We start from the raw sequence: 21,944 nt of genomic DNA, 5'->3' as shown, positions 1-21,944 counted from the left end.
CTTTGGCTCTCTTCATCATTTGAATTACAAGCTCATTTGATTCTTTAAATTTATATGGGATGACTGAAGATGTATAAAAGCTTATGCTATGGCATTAGTCCTCAGGTTCATGTAAACTATGATTACTATGGGACACCACGTCATAATTAGGAGGCAACCATTCTATAGTCCTTATACTCCCCTGCTCCCTCAGACTACAAAGGGCCATTACAGTGCTATATATAATACACAGTATCTTAGGGTTTCTTTGCATTACAGCTGCCTGAAATATTTCCCAGAACCTTCTTTGTGTTGCTATCAAGCCTAAAGCTAAATTTAGTGACTTAGATTTGGGAACAACCCCAAATTATTACTATATAGTTGGCTTGAGAGCACTCAGGGCCTTTTCTCACCTTTCTGCCAGAGAAAGGAAAAGGTTTAAGGAAATACAAAGGTGTCACAGCTGAAATGGTCTTTAACTTTAAGGATGTCACAGCACAAGAAAAACGAATGCAGACTCTCTGCTTGTTCTCAGATGGTGCTGGGATCTTGCCTTGACAGAGCATCTCCTAACACTGAGAAGTGGGAAGGTAAACTTGGTACCCTATGGTCTGGATGGTTTACATTCCTGTAATGTCAGATTAGACCTGCTACTACATCAAGCCTCAGGCTATCCTCTCTGATCATACAGGCACTGCATCAAAGCACAAAATATAGTGAGATCAACTACATTAGACAACAAGTCCTCTCTTAATAGTCTCTTTACTCTCCTTATACTTCATGACAATCTGGAACAGAAATTTAAAGTCACATGAATGTTTTCAGGCTGCAGGTGTCTGGATAAAATTTCATGAGTGGCATAGCTTGTACCTGTTTTCTCAATCTGTCTTCTGTTCACCCAATTTACTTTTTATAACAAGTCTATCCTACTCTTCACAAAAAAAATATTTCTTTCGAATGTGTGATTCACTCCTTTAAACACTTTAAATAGATTTTTATTCTTATTGTCACAGGAAATGAAATTAAACAGTATCACAGTTGCATCAGGGATGACAGTTCATAGTTTAATGGGGAGAGAACACTTACATGGTTTTTCGATCAAGTCCTATGTTTTGTTTAGCTTGTAGTCTTTGCTATGGCCCATTTAGCTTTGAAAGAGCTCAGCTTCTGATCTCTATACCATTCTCAGTATACACCTTGATCCTGTATCAACTCATAGAAGGATCTTTTATCTTACTAACAGAATCTGTGATGAGAGCAGACACAGCTATGAAAAGTACCAAAGGCAACTTCCATGTGGTTACTTACACACTGCTAAATGTTGCTTAGCGACACATAGCTCTTCAGCATAAAGATATGCCAAAATCTTTCAAACAGAACTCACCTCGTACGCTGCTAAAAGGAAGAGCAGGCAGCCCTTCAGGAGCATAGGGCTCTTCAAACTTTCTTTGCAGTTCTCTCTTTTTTCTTTCTTTCTTCTCTCCAAGACAGTGTCTGCTCCAAGTTCACTTGAAAAGAGGTTCTCCATCTGCCATTCATCTAAAAAAAAAAAAAAAAAAAAAAAGACAAAAATCTACTTTGAACACTTTTCCCATTGAGATTTGTTTGTGAGAAAGGAACAGCAGGCATAAACCTCGAACTGCCTGCTCTGAGAGCATTTCCGACTAACATAAGACTTAAAGCAAGTATTCCCATACTAGAAAGAAATCTAACAAATTCACAGTTCATACACTATAGCTCTGGTCCACTTTTTCATCAAACTGGTAGAAAGGCTTCAAATGGACTAACACAAGGTGCTTGAATTTTGGGTTATGTCTTCATGTAAGAGTGCAAGTTGCCTGATGACCTGAAAGAGAAAGTTAAATTTCTCTGATAGTGTGTCCTCATGTAAAGAAAGTAATGACCATACACATGCAATACATACTGCTGTTACGTTGCAGACAACCCACTTGCAGGGAACATAGGGTACTCTATTTCAAGGCTTGGAGTATGAGGTCTTTGTACTATTTTGCTTGGACTTCTCATTAGCATTACCACCATTGTGCCCCACTGCTCCACAAGTATTTTTGGCAACCTGCTCTCTATAGTGGTGTGATGACATGGTAGGGTCTCAGTCAGATTTTAAGGCACCCTGCAAATTAAGAAATTTTTAAATAAGAAATGTATAAATCATTTTAGTCTGTTAAAATACAATATCCAGCTTGTCAGGCTTCCAGATCTCTTCTGAAAACCATATCTGTGTGTCAGTAAAAGATATTAGTCTAATGACATATTAATGTGGCATCAGTGGGAGACACCCAATTACAATGTTTCATACAGCTTGCTTCATCTTTTGCTGTGTATGGCTAATGAACAAGGACAGGAACTTTCAGAGAAGATTACCATTTTCTGAATCTGGCCCTCAGCAATTGTGGTCATCTGTGAAATTACTTTTTCTGTAAGCAGAAAATTCTCCCTTTGGATATTTAACAGAAGAGCGATGGAAAATGGAAAATGCTTCCTTTGTGAATCAGGATAGCAGTATTTAAAATGAAATCGTTAATAAAGGATCAATGATATATAGAGGCCCAACTTCATTCCAGAAAGCATTAATACTTTATTGACTGTTAGATTTTTAAAAGAATCCTGGCTGTACTTTGTACATTATTCACAAAACCTTTTGCTCTGTAATTTGGATGATTGCTATAAAGAAATTGGAGACAAATCTGAATGGTTTAAGGGTGTAATATAATGCAGACAGATACTTTCTCCTCCGAGCTACTTGCTCACAGCTACTCAGGTTAGCTCTGTCTGAAAATTGTTACCCTGTTGTTAAGTGACCTGTGGAGAGTCATTGTCAGTCCATCTCAGGTCTCAGCAGATAAGTCTGCAGCAGAACATAACTGTATTGGTGAGAACCCTCTCCAGTCTCCTGTTTGCCCTACTAAAAGAAGGCTGAGATCAGCAAAGAGTTGGCACTGCCACTGAGCCAGGTCAAGTTACTAATATGTTTTTCCTGATTCAGGGAGGGAAAAAAAAATTAAAAAATCATTCTCCAGTATTTTTGTTATATTAAGTAGGCCAGTAAACCCCTGAGCTATCTAAAAAATCTACCCATCCTGTTACTTGCAAGTGCTTTCATATTATGCAATTAGTACTTAATATGACATTTTTTCATACATCGGTGGAAGAGGGATTTGGGTTTATGTTTGCAACCTCATCATCTGAAGGTCAGCTCTGGACCTTTTTGCTAATGGGATATTTGCTAGCAGCAGAAAAAGCAGTAGCCTCTACAAAGAAATTAGCTGGTGTGGATCCATGCATGAATTAACAGAACACATATTGACCTTACTTCACCCCATTCTAAGAGCAGGAATAAAGAGAAAATGCACAGTACCTGTGTAGTTTGTTGGTCTCAGTAGGTAATGCTCCATTCTTGCCATAACCACTTTCACCATTTTCAACTCTTGTTGGCTACGGTGGAAGCCAGTTGAGGCTGGAAATAAAGACATATGCAGCATTTTGTTGGTACGTGGGCAGTAATCCAACAAAATAAGAGCTTCTTTCCATTGCCATATGTGTCTATTTTCTCTCTTAAACAGACCATCCAACCCATTAGTCAAATGGTGCAAACAATTTTCTTGACAATAAGAGATTTATCATATATCAATCAAAAGGAAACTCTAATGTGCCAGCTACTATCTCACTTCAATGTGCCTTTTTCTTAACTTTATTTTAGTTGATTGTAACTCTGGCAAAAATACCCATCTATTCAAACAACTTGACTGATGGAGGGGCCTACACTGTTGCTGCTATAGGTCCAGGAAATTTCACCTGGACAAGAATAATTACACACAAGTAAGAGGGATGGTCCTCTGGCAATGTAGAATTGCTCTGCAGTCAGCCACCTCACTGCAGCACAGCTATTCTACATAAGCCATTTTTAAAGGTCTACAGATTAAATTTGAAGAAAGATTACAGTGTAACTACTGAAGAGAAAGAATACACAAAGGGAGAGAGGAAAGAATCTTTCTAAATGCCTGTAAACTACTTAGGGGACTAATCTTCAGAGAAGGGAGGCATCAGAAATCAAACTTGATGAGTAATTTTGTCAGTCCAGACAGCACTGCAATATCATCTGACACAGATATCCAGTTTAGCCCCCACTTATGTTTAATGGTTAAATAATCATGGATCATAAGTTTGGTTTTAATAACAACTACAGCAGACAGTTTGTTAGCAGATTTTACAGGCTACAGGGTTGTCATTTGTCATTATAGTGATTTTCTGGTGCAAAATATTGCATCAATTTGGTTTTGGTTTTTTTGGTTTGGGATTGCTATTTTTTTTATTTTCCCAATTAATGAATTTGGACATATCCCAGTATTCTGTCTTCTTTCTGATTCTTTAGTACTATGAGTAGCTACTTTAGCTGTTTGGGAGTTTTCTGGCCTGAGCAATTCTTCTAACACATACCACTACTAACTTACAGGGCTTTTAAGAATCACTAGGAGTAGTGTCCTCTTCAGGTCAACTGAAGAATTGCTCAGATTTATTCTGTTTTCTTAGGCCTTCTGCAATCAAAGCAAATTCTCTGGCAAATGTCCTGACTGATAAGTAGAACATGGGCTGAAAAAACCCACCTACCCACAAACTGCCCACAGTGTTTAGTACACACATTGCACTGCTAGCTGTGAAAAAAGAGGAGACATTGCCCTAAAATGAGGTTGATACGCAGTCCTTTTCTAGACCAGGCATCAGGTGTAAAATATACAGTCCACTTGGATTTTCCTGCATCCCCCATGGTTTGCTGTCCTGCTAAAGAGTTACATGAGACAGAGGGCCTTTCTTGACCCTGTACATCAAAGTCACAGGTGCTGCAGTGTGTATATGCTGGCAGACCCTATACAGCATTGAATTTTGCTTAAGCCAGAATTGTGCAGTTTGACCAGAAGCGGTTCTGGTCAATAAGGGCATAGCAATGAAAAGGCCAATGATATTCAAGACATGAAATGAGGTTTTAGATAAATCACTTGACTTCTTTGTGGCTCTGTTTTCTGAATAACAGCGTGTTATTATTTGTAAAGCATTTTAAAGTATATCAGCAAAATGGCTGATGTATATGTTTATTACCATTGTACCAGCAGCTGCTAGACATTATTTGAGTGGGAAAATTAGAAAGCTACTACAAATACTCACTTAAAACTAAATACCTCTTTTCTTTTGAAATTTCTCCTCAAACTCAGCGTTAGTCCTGTACTCTAGCCTATTTTTCCTCAATCTGAAGCTGCCTGAGAGCACAGACAACTGGTTAAATTTAACTTGAATTTTAAACAGAATAACATTTGTGTGTTTTCCAGCTGTTTGTTCCCTTTAGAAGAAAAGCACTGTGGGTGGATGCTGGATCAGGAAGCAAGTGAAGCAGGCTGTTCCACACCAAGAACCAATTTGTGGGAAGCTCTGGTATAACATCAACAGCATTTTATCATTTTCTGGCATCCAAGATTTTGGTAAGTGGTTTTGTAAAGTAACTGTTAAAATTTATGCATAACAATATTTCAGAAGTTAACAGTGAGTACAGAGTATTAGAGTGCACTTTAATCTTTATTGTTGCTTTGCAAATACTCTTACCAAAGACCTGACAGTCAAAAAAAGATACTCATTGTAAAGTGGAACCTGTTTCAGTACCTTCTTTGATCACAAAACAAATGCTAAGCTGGCTGGCTCCCTGATGCAGCAACAAGGTTAGAAAATTAAATCTCTGTATTGAGGAGTCAACCCTTTCACACAGCCATATAACTGTGGGGGAGGGCTGGTATCTGGAAGGGTTATTATTACCCTCACTTGTTTCTATCACCATTACCGCAGCCTAAAGATGTTCTTGTGGTCCTTTTACCCTTTCAGCACACCATTCACAGGGGTCCTCTGTGGATGTGCATGGTCTGCTGGATAAAAAAATCTCCCCTCTCAAGGAATCTTCACAGAGCAAGGTAGAGGAATTCCCATTCTTGTGCTTGGTTATATTGTTAGTCAGGCATCCTAGTCGAGAATGAAGCTAGAAAATTAGACCCTTAGTGCTCACATCATGCTTATTTTACTCACTGTCAGAGCTGAAGTTTGGCATTTCCATGGTGGAAACAAGCAACTGCCTGAAGGACAGTTACCTTGCCAAAAGGGCACATCTTTAAGTGACAGAGATTATACCATATTTAAAAGCAAGATCAGGAAAGCAGTTTGGCAAGGCTGTCTCCTAACAATTTAGTTCGAATTCGGAATTCAGATAGCTATGATCTGAGATCAGTAGCTTTTTGCTTTCCACAGTCCTGGAACTGATTTTACATTTCAAAACCAAATCACTAAGAGATTCCTTTGTTTCTGTTCAATATTCTTCTGCCACATGATCTCTTAAAAATTAGAAGACAAAACTTTGGCAGTTCTTATTAAACAAGTTTGACAAATAACGTTTAAGCAAGTAGCAATTTCAGAGAGCTGTAAGACTGGTTTTAGGAAGCAAGCCTGCAGTGCTTGCAGGCTAAAAAAGATATTAGATGTGCATGTGATGACCAACAGCCATCTAGACTCAGCAGATTTAGAAACACCTTGGCTACTGCAGGAGTTGTAGGATCCCAAGAGATCAGTATTCATTCAAATGGTGGGTCATGAAAGTGTGCCAGTTTTCACTACATAATCTTGAAAACATGGTGTATAAGAGATTTCCAGGGTTGCAAGGTTACCTAACAGAGAACACATAATTAACAAACTGTAATGATTTCAAGTTCTACATATGAATGCAACATTTCAAAATTTGTCCTTAATTGGTTAAGGAAATGAGTCATGGAAACCAGCACATAATGCATGCTCTAAATATTTGAAAAAAATAATCTTAATTTAAAATACCTTTTTGCCACATGTTCATGACCTTCACTTCAGAATTTGCTTGTGGTTGCATTTGTGCAAGAGAAAACTATACATTCGAATAGCTATTAAAAGCTAGTGTCACAAACCATTTGAACATTACATATAGGTAATACTTTAAATGTTTTACAGTTTTAATGTAACTGTCAAATTTAGATTAAGATCTTATCTGACTACATCGTTTAGCACTTTTGCTAATATATTATTCTCAACCCCCAGGAAAGACTCGTGAACTTTTGGTTTTGTTCTCTATCTGGCCATGGAGAAGGCAATAGTACTAAGTTAATGGCTCCTACTAGTCTTCGTATTCCTTTAGCCTAAGTTTACAGACACTGTAAAATTGCTGTAGTACAAATGCATGAAAACTAACTCAACTAACTGAAAAGTTATCTGTTTCACAGTTCTTGCTCAAATTAAATGGAGGTTACGTCCATACACAGATAGTATGTGCCGATCTGGGCCCTTAGGCAGAAATTGAAAACAATCCCTTAACTGCATACATGTGTGTTTTACACCGATCTCTGTATTTGGGGAAAAAGCATATCCTGAGTGATTTGTTTGCTCATAAAAATCCACAGATGTGTTCTCACTAGTTTATCTGAATACTACTGTTGTGGTTGCCTGTAACATTCTCACTGCTAGAGAACAGTACAGCCATAGGATGTCTTCTCTATAGAAATCAAAGCTGCGGACAGGCAACAGTAAGGGCAAAGTAAAAGCCTTGAAAAACTCTGTTGTTTTTTTTTTTCCCCCACTGGTAGCTAGTTACTGATCCCATCAAGAAGCAGATATAGCAGACAGCAGTTGTGCCAAAACTGACCAATGCAGCAGTAGACTTCTGAGCTCTGTCTTGGACTAGTATGTCTCTAACAGCCAAGCAGTTGTCTACTAGAGCAGCTTCAGAGCCGTAGTTTTGCTTCAGTTTTATACTTGAGATTGTATAGTAGCTACTCTTTTTTTTTTTTTTTTTTACAGAGAGAAACTTTAATTACGAAAGCTTGAAACCTCTCACCAGGTTGGAAATCCAGATGAGGAGACTGTAATACTCTTACCCAGGCATTTGAGAACAAAACAAGATAACAAATTTGTCTTGTAATGCTTCTGTCTTCAGAAGCCTTCCAAAAAGAGGCTTCACTTTTAGATTATCCATGCTGAAAGGAGAAGGTGTCTGTAATTGCTTCTTCACATTTTATATCTGCACATTGGAAGGGCCAGGTGCCTCTCCCAAACCAATTTTTCAGGATTAAAATGACAGTAGCTGCAAATTTATTCAGTAAACAAACCACCTCCTTTTTCAAGCACTTAGAATAAAACCATTAGTGTACCTGCTTAAATCTACCTCATTTCAAAGCATTTCCAACATACATAGGAATCAACAGCAACCTCTGCTACATTAATCACTTGATTTCTTGGAAGATATCCTGCTTTGGAATATATCTGCTTTTGGCATTCTCTGAGTGCAGTGTACTTTCTTGTCTCTAAAGTGAGTAGTTCAGAGATGATGAAACGCAGTTTTCATTTCTCTAGAGCAAAATCTTTCTAATGCTTTCCACTACTGTACAGCAGTTCCTGCAAGAATAATTCAGAATAGCTTTGGGATTTTTTACCTTCACGCTGGATGGATATATGAGCCCCATAGTTATGATGGGGGTCAAATGGCTACTGATACCTACTAAGACAGGATACAAATGAAGATATATACAAATTAACGGGTTTGGTAGTGAATCTCCGACTCATAAAAAGGAGAACACCCTGTCCCGTTGTGCTGAGGGATACCTACCTAGTTTCTCCACCTATTTAGCTACATTCTGTTCCTTGCTGGCTTTATGCTATATGGACCGACTGGGGATCCAGGTCTTGGCACCTGCCTCTACTGCACAAAGAGACTGAAGAGATTAGTATGTAGTGCCAATTTGAAATGACATAACAGGCTTACTTGCAGAACTAGACAGAATTAGAATATGACTTGGGTGCCTAAATCTCAGGGACCAAAATCACTTCTGATTTAACTTCACTGAAGTTAGAAGGGGCATAAAGAGTTATGCATTGGCCATACTGGTTTAATTAGGGTCTCCTTAAGGTTAATGCAGACATATCTTCACTACATTACTTCATAATATTAATTTTGGCTGCTTTCTAATTTGGAGTACAGTTGGTACCAGTTGCAAGGACAGTAATGGTGCAATGAACATGTGTCAGCTGCTTTCCTGAAGCCAGCTCTAGATTCTGACCATCAATTTAAAACTTGTTTTTATTATTACATAAGATGCTGATACTTGTTTACTATCTTATTATCTCAGCAGTTAGAACACAAGATGTCACATAAATAATGGTTCTCAAAATCTCATAATTATAATCTACTAGTACTTCTCAATGCACTCCTCTGTCTGCTGATGCAAGCATCTGCAGGTCAAATATTGTCAGAAAATAGCTAATTATATCCTTTCCCATGAAGAAGAAAATCTTTAAATATCATTAAAAGATCTTAACTGCAGTCCTGTATGTTAGGGTCTTCTTCCCATTGGATTTTCTTCTGTGTGACTTACAGTGATAGGCTTAACATTCATATTAGCAGTAGCTGTCATCTGTGGGTCTGCTTTTTGCCCAGCATTGGTTGATGGATAATTTTGTCAAATGAGTCTCCTCACCACCACATCTTGCTATTTCACTTCCACAAAAAAAAGCTAATAAACAATCTGAACTTTAAAGTTCATTTCTGCAACTTGTGCCAGTATGTCTCACACTCCAGGTAGCAAAAGTCTCACTCGCAACATTTGGTTTGACATATTAATCAACATAGTGGCAAAGGTCCCAGGAAAATCATGAAAGAAGAGTAAAAGTGTTAAGCAAAATGCTCAGAGAGAGCTGATTTGGGCATGTAGTGTAGGCTGGGCTAAATAGGTTATGAAACAAAAATACTTCTCCTTCTCCTTCGCATGTTTTCAAAGGAAGGAAAAAATAAATCATCTTAGTAGTTCCATAAAGTTAGAATAAACAAATCTATAACTCTATGTAGTTTTTGCTTTGGTGTAATCATGTGTTAATTATTAAAAGTATGTTTAACACTCTTTGCAGAGAAGACAGATTTATACAGAAAATCTGCATATTAACAAAAAAGACTTATTTAAGATGGTTCTGTAATATCCACACTTAATGTAATACTCAGATTATGAAATCTGAAAGGGAATAATTTTCCTGCAGTTCACTGTAATGACTTCAAAGCTGTCATGCTATCGTTACAGAGCAGAGTTTCACCCAGTATTCTTAACTACCAAATTTCTGTTTCTTACGGCTGTTAGAGATAGATTGCCATAAGTTCATTTACGTTGCTCAAAATTGGCAGCTAGTATTATATAATTGATAATAATAGTAGAAATGCAATTTTGTCCTATCATCTGTTTTGCTCTTCAGATCAATACCAACCCAGATTAAAGCAGATACTTTATAAGCAGAGATAATAGAAAGTTTCCATTCAAGCCTCTTTATGGACAAGAAAACATTTATGATAACTCTGTTTTGTAAGAAATTTCGCAATTAAAGTAACCCCACACTTGGTTTAAGAAACTACATTTTTAAAAATATAGAACTATGAAAGAAAACAATCCCTCTTGAAAATGTTCATAGGAAATACTGCTTTCTAAACAGATGCACTTGAAAAGCAGCAGTGGAAATATAACATAAATCCTCACTAAAGATAGCAGATTCTACAGCCAGGATGATCCATTTTGGAAAAAAGTTGAGTCTTACTTGCCACTGTCTGAACCACTCATTAGTCTCCTGTGCATCTGTGTAGAAAGACTTCTGCAAGGTGCTGAGTCACAAAAAGGGATAAACATAGAGAACTAAACACCTGTAATCCCAACTGGTCCAAAGCAGTTTGCTTTCAGGCAGGTTACAAGGTCATCTTTCTTCTGCCCTCTGCTCTTGAAGATCAGCAAAAAGCTTTTTTGGTACAACAAAAGGGGACAAAGACTTCTGTCAAACAAGCACTGAAGTACTGAGTCTACTGACATTTTTTCAGGTGACAGGTAGGAAGAATTCAACTATGAATGGTGCAGCAGTGCACCTCAAACTTCTACTTCTGAACTACTTTGTAGAGAAAGCTCAGGGATGTGAATTTTTTATCACAGGGCCTTAACCTTAAAGGCAAAATGACGTGGTGTAGTGGAAAAGTTCACAAGCACAGTGGAAAGAATGCTGAAAGAATAAGAGCAACCACAGTAAAAAAGACAGTTTTTCTCTAGGTGGAGGCAATACAGTGCAATTAATAATGTAAAGGAAGAAGGCGCCTCCCTACTTTCTATAACTCACGGGATGGATGCTTAGATCAAAGTCACTCCTGGTATAACACTGAAATAACACTGGGGATAAAGTTAGGCCATAAATCTTAGTATCATAGCCTGTTATGATGATGACTAATTTATTCTAGATTGAAGGCAAGGGGTTATAAAAACAAATTTATGGCCACTATATTTATTATAATTAATTTTCTCCACAGTGAAAGCATAGTGATTTGTTAAAAAATGACCTTTTTAGAAGTGCCTCATTTAATGGCCCATTATTGCATTATGGTGCCTGGCTGCATCCAACATTTACACAGTAAGAGAGCAGAGTTCTTGTGTTCAGGGAAGGGCTGATTTCATCAGCCACAGCAAATCTGGATGATTCAACATCCCAGAAGTTTTTTTTCTTTCTTTTAAATATCCATTTTGCTGACATACAGATAAGCTTGGACTTTTCTGACGTAAAAGCAAGAATTACATCCAAAACTGCTTGCTTATGTTTAAATGAATGAAGTAATATTTGTTTCTTCAGCAAGTGTGTGGCTTCACCAAACCAAACTGGCAGGGAAGTACCAATTCCACTGCTAAACCCCTCTGTTCTCGGGTCCTAAATAATCCCTGTATTCAAATAAAGGGTGATTACTGCTGAGTCTTACTGGCATCAGTACTAGCTCTGCCTCTGATAAAAAAGAAAAGTGAGTATTACATAGTGCTCGGGTGAGCAGAGGAAGATAAAGTTACAGAATTTTTGTGTATTGCTTCTTTTAGTTTCCAATAACCTTGACTCCCTTTCTCCCTTCGGCTGCCCAAAAGCAGACTCTTCTTCAAGGCATTTGTGCTTTCTAATGAAGATGAGATGGACTCAAAAAACTGAGAAACATCTTAAAAATAATCTTCAGACTAGTAGCTCCTTTCTTACAACAGGTGGGATTGTGCTATAGCTAATAGCTCTGTTGAAATATATTGAGATAGTACATTGAGATATTTCTTATAACTATACATAAATGGCTATATATTTTTTTTTAACATGGATAAAATTAGGCTAAACATGTGGATTGGCTTGTAGTATTTCCTCCCTACAATCTATAGCTTTTTTCTTCTGAAATGGTAATAATTTCTGGGATGTAAATGTAATTTTATTCCGGTAGCACAATCCTAGTGTTTGCAGACACTGTCAAGTGCTAGCTCACTGTAATTACTTCCTCAATCATTCTCCATGAATGAAGCACTCCAGGCAATGCTAAAACTCTGCTTAATCACTGGAAATAACATAAATTTTAAACCAAGATTGTATTAGACTGCTATCTTTATAACTAATTTCCCAATAGTTCTATTTCCTACCAAATTTCAAATTGCGCCTACATAAAGAAACCCCAAAGTATCAGGTTTTTATATGAAGCAGAAGAGAAATGTTGCACTTTAGGACTTTCATTAAAACTGCTTTTGAATGAAATTATGCCAGTCTATAAATTTTTGCAGTGGAGACAACAGGGTTAATTGGTTACATTAGAAGTGACAATAAGCAACCAAAATTGCTAGCGAATGGATGGATCTGAAAAAATGTCAAAAGCCAGCAAATATAAAACAATTTAGATTTGATGATCACTGGTTCAAAGCAACACCTAAACCCCAGACCCTTGCTCTTTCAACTGTAAGCATTCATCTAGTGCCTGGTGTTAGACCACATCACAATCTAAATTCTACAAACCAAGTCTGTGGAAACTATACTTCAAATAGATGGATGTCAAAACACAAATTTCTAGGCCTCTGAAATGTTAGTTTGTTAGAAAATAAAATCCTAGATGTCCCAAGACAATTCGAGCCAACTGAGATCACTTCGATGATAAATCTTTGGCTTCAGTAAACAATAGATTAATCTTCACTGCCTTTAGATAAATTATCAACAACTAAAATCATCATAGTTTTTTGGTCTGAAATTCCTCTCATAGTTATGACTTCCATCCAAAGTAGTATTGTACCACAGTATTTCCAGCTTCTTTCCTTGCCTTGAACTCAATGTTAACATGTATTCAGGAAAGAAAGAAACACCAAACAGAACTTAAAGAAATAAAAAAGAGCGAATAGTTCCCAGCTAGTTTTCCTGTTATAATATACTGTTTAATCAAATACATAAAACATTATTGGCTATGCTTAAAGGTTACTAAACATCAAAAAGTTAGTGAAAAGTTCTAAAAAATAAAGATAGGAAAAATCCACACTGCAGGTGGAGATTTTATTCTAATCTAGGTAAGAAAGAAATACTTGCTGTGCATACAGATTTGTGAGTCAGGAACCAGACTGCAAGACAGTTCTATTGTCTGAGTTCTACTCTCCACTTAGTTTGATGCCAATTAATTTCCAGCTCCATTTTGCTGTTAATTAGGGCTGTTCAGAGTCCAAGTTTTCCAAAATGCAGTTTGCCAGTAACCATGTGATCACGCAAATGAGGCTTTGCTATTAATGCTGCTACTTAGGCTGAAACAAAAATAACAACAGTTTGTAAGTTTACATTTTTAATACAACTTTAGTAGAAACAACTAGAGGCAGATAAAGTGAAATCATCTGGGCTTTAAATGGCAGGACAGTGCCCGTTTTCTTACCTATGGTAACTGAGAATCTGTTTTTACCAAAGACAAGGTTATCAGAAACCATATTCTTTTCCAGTAAGTCAATGATGCAAACAATTAATTCACCTCTTTCCAAGGTAGGTCTTTGGTTTTCTATAAAGAGGAAATCAGAATCCAAAGTTTCATGTTTCTTATCAAGCTATTTTGTGAAGAAAGAAACCAAAGAAAATGGGGAATTGCAATTCTAAATAATAATAAAAATCTTTACATTTGGAGACAGAAACAGTCAACTATGTACTGTCCTTAAAAGTACTGCATTAGAGCAGGAAAATAAACTTTTTTTTTCAGTGGAAGAATGATGGATTTACCTACAGATCTTTGTAATAGGAGGTAGCCCTGGTTATTCTGCGGTATCTAATAGTAAGCACTGGCTGTTAACAATGAATTACAATCTTCTCTAAGCACAAATCAAAGTTTGATTGCTATACTATGAAAGTGAAGTATTAAGTTCTGTGTCTTTCAGAAACATACATCATTAGAAGTTTATGAGAACCAAGTGTCTGGATTATTTTTCCCCTGTCTTTCCTGAATAAAAAACCTTATGATTAGATATAAGCTAGTTGTTACCAACTATCCTCTCTTTATTCCTCTGATCTCAGGATGAGTCTTTTGCCATTGGGCTTCCTTATGTTTTTATTGCATTTGAATTCAGTGATGGGTGAATACTAACCATGTGGGCTGCAGAGAGGGCTATACTGAATATTCAAAATATGCAATTTTTTTACCTCATCCACTCTGTATTTACTTGTTAGTCAAGTTGACATTGCATTTAAAGTCAATATGTTAAAGAGCAATTTTAGGTACTGTTCCTATCACATTATCCCCTGACATTTTAAAAAGATTTTTCTCACTATTGCCATATTAAAAACTAACCGAATAAATTCCAAGGAGGGACACTTGTTCAAACAAATGGGAGAGAATTCAAATATTAGACATCATGGAACATCTCTGAGGAGGGTCAAAAGCATGAAATAAGTTGCAAAACCTGACAAATATTTTTCCACTGGATGATGCTCAGTTGAGACATCTTCCACAATGGTGTCTCTTACAAACATAATGTTGAAGTCAACATGTTCTTTTTTTTTTTTTTTTTCTCATTAAAAGCATTCAGGACTTTAAAATGTTTTTACTGTTTGAACTCTAGTCAACAGGATTCAGGGGAAGATCCCTTTTCTACTCTAAGGTAATAGCTTCATTTTTCTATTTAGAAAGTGAAAAGAAAAACTGCTGTGAACATATCTGTCAGAAGTCACCACGGTTATTATCATTATAAGAAAAAAAAAGGGGGAGAGAGAGAAAAAAAGATGTACCAGCACTAGAAAATATATAAACCTCTTTTCCCTCCAAAGAAACAAAGAGAGTTCTAAATAATCATTTTCCAAGGGCAATATAAAATCTTTATTAATACGTGGGTCAAATCCAAGACACTGAATGAGGATTTTTAAATTCTACTCAGCAAAGCTATTGCATTATACCATTATAAAGCAAACTGATTCAAAAGGAGATCAAATATCAACTTGTTTTTATAGACTCTCAAAGTTCTTATAAGATGGGAACAACCAACTGAGTTACGATGGAACGGTTTCTTGTGCATTTCCTCATATCCAACCTTTCATAAACCTATGGGACTGATTCTCTCTTTACACCCTCTCTGATCCATTCATCTACTTTTGCTTCACATATGTCTTAATGAAAGGATGCATCTCGTGCCAAGACTTTTATAAATAGCAGCACTTAAATCCAAGATGAGCACAATTCACACTGCTGTAGTCAATGGGAGTATGTCTCTAAGGCTTTGTAACCTGGATGTAAAAGTGTGTTTTAGGCTGAAATCTGCCATGCATGGATTTCATGAAAATGGGAATCTATGGTTCTTTAAGAGGACAATTAGACGAAACAAGTAGTGGGTTTATGCTTAGCCAGGCAGACTGCAATCTCAGAAACAGCAGCTTTTCAAGTTCCCATTTTTTTGCTAAGTGGTTACTGTCTAGCATGCACAATATCCATTAATAGAATTGAGTTCATATTCATGTAGAAGGCCGCACCCCCAGGCATACTATTAATGAATAGAAGAACAGGGGGTTCTGGACTTGGACTAAGTAACACTTCCACACATGAAACAGTAGAATTACTGGAATGAGACGTTTCCAAAAGTAAATTGTCCAGTTTTCATACCTGGATATGATTTGCTAAAATGAGACCATAAGGTAAGCTTAGAGAAGGGGCACAGTTGCTTAAAATTACTGCTGTCTAAAACCCTAGTATGCCAGTCAGATATCTGGGGATAACTGTATGTATTTACTGTGTTGAAGACTACAAAGGTCTCAGGGATAGGAGAAAACGAGCATTCAAAAACATATCCCCACGTGTTTCTGTAAGGTTACTTGCTCTTTGGTACTGCTAGAATGGTGCAAAGGGATGTAACAGATCACAGCAACTAGTCCACTACCTGTCTGTAAGAGCTTTTACACTATTAGTTAGAATAGTTCTTCAGTAACCTTACTGTATCGACATGTAAACACATGACTTTAATTTCCACCACAAGGAATATCGTTCTATTCATAGTCTTTTATTCCTTTATGCCTTAAAAGAGGTAATGCATTCTTTTATAACTTTTTTTTCTATTTCTAAGATTTCTCCAAAACCTCCCCTTTTCCTACATGCCGTTGTGGATGACACCAGAATAACAGGGGACCAACACTTACAATCTCTTCATTCTGCACCTCTAGCATGCTTGAAGTCAAGTCCTGCAATTTTTTAATACCAAAGTTAGAGCTAAATCTCCCAAGAGTCCCAATGAAGTCAATACAACTATTTAGGACTGCAAGTACTAATCAGTTTTCTGCTGTTGTATCTACCAAATATAGGATTGGATCCTTAGGCCTTAATTTAATGATTTAATTTCTATTCAAGGAAGTGTTTAAGAACATACCTCCTTCGATTAATTATGGTGTGCTCTTCACAGTATGTAACTGCTGACAATAACAGCATCCTTCTCTCTTGAGATCTGAAATGTTTCTCTCTGTAGCTGCTTGCTTTATATTGCAAAGACACCCACCATGTACAACCCTGGGAGCTTTCTACTTCTTTCCTTTCAAGAAAGACACTCTATGAGCTTAGTATGGATAAGTCAAATAAATATTATTCAACCAAGACTAGAATATATATCTCCTGGTTTTCTTTCCTCTCTTAGTCACAAACTGCCATGCAATTTCTCCATTATTTTCACCAGTACTTTTGTTATACCTCTGCTTCTAACGCTTCTGTTGATGGTTCAATAGCCTGACTGTCCAGAAATCATTCATGTCAGACATCATGCAGTGTTCATATTAGTACCTAAACAAAGAATACCTCCTTCTCTAATGTCCATCAGTTTGCATTTAATGCACTGTGAAACTCTGTTGTCCTTTCCCAGAAAGAAAAATGGAGTGTAACTGGAGCCTGTCAAATCTGCTTCTTGTGGTCTGTCACCATGACAGGTGGTGAGCAGCAGTGTTGAGTGGAAGGAACAGGGAATGGTGTACTTTGAGCCTCTTAGGAATCCTCCTGTTTGCCCACCTGGGCAACAGTACCAGCATGTGAGCTGCCTCGCTACTGTGGAGTGCTGATACCACAGCAGATCAGACACACAACTGACCACAGGCTTAAGTATCTGAACCACATGCTCCCAGGAATATGAACAGGCTGTCTCATCTAACCTACCCAAAACCCAAGTCCACACAGACAAAAAAAAAAAAAAGCACACCTCCAAACGCAAAGCCTAACAGCTATTACGTGTGTAACTGCTCTGCTCCACACAAAACCTGCTGCTGTGTCAGGACTCTGACCTGGTTGCTCTTGATGAATCAGAATGAGAGAGGATCAGGAGCTGCCTGCTGAGCTCTGACACAAGGCTCCTCTCTCCTCTTGGCATCCTCCATTTCTGAAAGTTAATAAAGAAACCCACTTATTATTTGGAAGTAATTAGTCCTTAAAAGCGCTTTGCAAATACAGCTAATTGATTAAGTAGCCTGTGCAATAGGATCAAAACACTGGTTTTAATTAACATCCTTAAAACCTGCAGTTCATACAGAGTAAAAGAAACCTTATTCATCAGCCAGGTGTACAAAAGAGGGAGAGGAAGGGAGAAAAAAAGGTACAGATTCATTTCTCAGTGAGCCTTCTATACTAATTCTGTAGCTTTTTGCATCATCCTGTGCAAGGTTTTTATTTCATACTAAAAAAACCTTTTTTTCCCCCCCCAAAATAATTTGCTTATATTAAAAAAACAAAACAAAACATTCTCAGTCTTGGTTCCAAATCTTAATCTCACAGCTCCCCTACCTTTATTTCACAGGGATTCAATGTCTCTAAAAGCTATGCCTGCAGGTGACACCTGCCCTACCCAGGCATCTGGCATCACCAGCCATCTGCAGAAAGATCCCACAACATCTGCAGACAATTTAAGTCATCCTGTTTTCCAGCTCAGCTCATCTCATCCCTTTCTCTGTGTGCATCTAATCAAACAGAACAGTCTTTCCTGTCTTGAACTCTCAGATACCTGTGTTTGGGATTGCTAACCTAGCCAATGCTGCTGTTTCACACCAAAGGAGGTGTGGATTTTACTATGATCTCGTTATGTAAGCCTGTTACACGTTAAAGTTCTGGGCATGAAAGAAGGTTTGCTAATTGTGATAAAGTCATACTGATGAACAAAGTGCAGCAGTGACCCCCTAACTCATGCTCAGCAGCTTACAACTTAACTGACGACGGGGCTCAGACACTCTGGTCTCAGTATCCCAACCCTGGAGAGGGAGGAAGAAAGACTGGATTGTATTTTTCACTGTGGAGGATACCTCCCATCAGAAGACATACATGCAGTCTACATGCCAAAGGAGAATGTTTCAACTCTGCAGTCCAAGTAGTAGTATTAAATTTGGTATTCAAATTTGTATTTCTTTGTATGTTGTAAAGGCAAAGTACATAGGTTGCTGATAACACAGACCAGTCTCTTCCTAGTACAGAAATGGAAGCAATAGCGAAGCATAAACTTCGGCTAAACTTGTACTTCCCTGATCCATGGCTAGTTGTGTATTTGCCTCTCCATCTGGTGCAAATTAGAGCAACCATGATGATCTGTTACTGACTGCGATATTTCTGCTCTCTATACCCATAGATAGCCATACGTGGTACTGGTTAATCAAACAAGATACATTGGAAGTGGCCTGATGTATTGGTTTTGTGTGGCAAGGTTTTGGTAGTGGGGGGGAGGGGGTTACAGGGGTGGCTTCTGTAAGAAGCTGCTGGAAGCTTCCCCTGTGTCCGACAGAGCCCATACCAGCCGGCTCTAAGACGGACCCGCCGCCGGCCAAGGCCGAGCCCATCAGCGATAGTGGTAACGCCTCTGTGATAATATTTTTAAGAAGGAAAAAAAGTTGGGACAGAGAGAAACAGCCGCCAGAGAGAGGAGTGAGAACATGTAAGAGAAACAACCCTGCGGACACCAAGGTCAGTGCAGAAGGAGGGGGAGGAGATGCTCCAGGCACTGGAGTGGAGATTCCCCTGCAGCCTGTGGTGAAGACCCTGGTGAGGCAGGCTGTCCCCCTGCAGTCCAGGGAGGTCCACGGTGGAGCAGATCTCCACCTGCAGCCCGGGGAGGACCCCACGCCGGAGCAGGTGGGTTCCTGAAGGAGGCTGTGACCCCGTGGGAACCCCGCACTGGGAGCAGGCTCCTGGCAGGACCTGCGGATCTGTGGAGAGAGGAGCCCACGGAGCAGGTTTTCTGGCAGGACTTGTGACCCCGTGGGGGACCCACGCTGGAGCAGTGTGCTCCTGAAGGACTCCACCCTGTGGAAAGGACCCATGCTGGAGCAGTTCGTGAAGAACTGCAGCCCGTGGGAAGGGCCCACGTTGGAGAAGTTCGTGGAGGACTGTCTCCCGTGGGTGGGACCCCACGCTGGAGCAGGGGAAGAGTGTGATGAGATCTCCCCCTGAGGAGGATGAAGCGGCAGAAAATAACGTGTGATGACCGTAAACCCCATCCCCGTCCCCCTGTGCCACTGGGGGGGGTTGGTAGAGAAATCTGGGAGTGAAGTTGTGCCCAGGAAGAAGGGAGGGGTGGAGGGAAGGTGTTCTGAGATTTCGTTTTATTTCTCATTACCTTACTCTGGTTGATTTGTAATAAATTGAGTTAATTTTCCCCAAACTGAGTCTGTTTTGCCCGTGACGGTAATTGGTGAATGATCTTTCCTGTCCTTATCTCGACCCGCAAGCTCTTTGTTATATTTTTCTCTCCCCTGTCCAGCTGAGGAGGGGGAGTGATAGAATGGCTTTGGTGGGCACCTGGTGTCCAGCCAGGGTCAACCCATCACACCTGAACAGACAGAGTGCAACCCATAAGATCTCAGGAATAGTTTGTTTGCTCATTAAAACTTGCCTTGACTACTGAGGCTGCCCCACAACATGGAAATTACAATGGAGATGGGCACAAGAGCTGGCACTTGGTGATGAAAATTTGAACCACTGATTTTTTTTATTTTTTTTTAATTACACTTTAGAGAGAAGGCATCTAACAAATATAATTTTCTATTTTTCACTGTTTGGACCAGTATTTGGAAGAACACTGAAGTCATTAATTCAGCACAATTACTTTTGAGGTCAATAGTGTCCTTTTCACTTTTCCTCATGGGCAAAAACTAAAATACTAACCTACTGTGTACACCTCTCTAGAATGAAGTCCCGCACATAGTCCTCTTGAGATTTACAGTGTATACATGAAGAGTTAGAAATGGTAATAGAGAAAATGTGCCTATATTTTCCTATACAGATTTAAATCTTTCCTTTAGAGACATTTAAATCCTAGTAAATTGCCCCTTGCATATGAAGCTTTCTTTTTAAATCTTAAGCAAATTCCACTGCTTCTCTATTGCATAATGAAATAGCCAATCATGCTGAGGAGGTGATGTTAAGCTTGCCTGAGCTTGCAGCAATGGTTGAGAACATTTCATACTTCAGAAATGCCGTAAAATCCTTCATCACAAAAATTCAATTTTTTATAATCCCCAGGAGTCTCTAGGCTGTATCTAACATTAAACCCCTAAAACAAGAAACCAAGCCCAGACATGTTCACCTCCCATTCTAGCCTCCACCCTCATTTAGCTCTTTAAAACAATTTTTTTTTTTCATTATTTTGTTTGAAATCTATCCCAGTGGGAAATATATACATGCACACAATATATGAAATTTATCCCTTTCTCTTCTGCAAATGGATATCTAGTCCCAGTTTTGCCTAGGAAATAATTAATAGAGGATCAAGCTTTTGTCTGAAAAGGAGCCTTTTCAAAAGACAGAATTCTGTTTTTCTGAAACAGCATAAATTAAGTAAGAATAGGTTATTCTATATGTAATATTCACTCCAAACAGCCATCACTGAAGTTCCTAAGGTGTGATAGTTTATTTCAGATGCATTTACTTTAATAGGCTTACAATAGTTTCTCCTATCATGCAGCACTCCATTCTGACAAGCAGCACATACAATTATTGTTGCAAGTTTGCTGCTATGAGAGCCCATGCTCAACTCCTAGGAGCATGAGGTATTTAAAGGACATGCAGATGTGGCCCTTAGGGACATGGTTTAGTGGAGGACTTGGCAGCGTTAGGTTTACAGTTGGACTTGATGATCTTAAAGGTCTTTTCCAACCTATATGATTCTATGGCTTCTATGTTTGTCTTGGTCTACGCAGTCATCAAACACATGAAGCAAAGAAATGCACATGAAGAATAGCATTGACTCTGAAGACTTGAACCCAGTAAAATATTTAAGACTTGCACTTAAATAAGATGCGAGTTTGAAAGAAGTTCATTTAACAGTACATTCGCAGCTGCCATTCTTTAACATTCCAGTTACCTGCAGTCCATGTAGGTCTCAGTTGTGAAGGAATGGAGGAAATAAAGCAGTATTTAGCCACCAGTAGTGTTCAGATGAGGCTGCCCATTGGCAGTGGAAATAAACACTTCCAGTGGAGCAGAGCTCATTCAGTGAATGAGCTTGTTTCTGAGAAGGGTTGTACGTGAGGCATCCTGAGCCTACTGCTTCTGCCTTTGTTCAGGTAGGGAAAAAAATCTCCATCCTTAGCTTAAAAGTTTTTTAAATATTGCCTTTTTATCACATCTCCTTTCTGGC

The sequence above is a fragment of the Haliaeetus albicilla genome, chromosome 12 (genome assembly GCF_947461875.1).
Source record: "Haliaeetus albicilla chromosome 12, bHalAlb1.1, whole genome shotgun sequence".
NCBI lineage: Eukaryota > Metazoa > Chordata > Aves > Accipitriformes > Accipitridae > Haliaeetus > Haliaeetus albicilla.
This window is presented reverse-complemented; position numbering follows the sequence as displayed.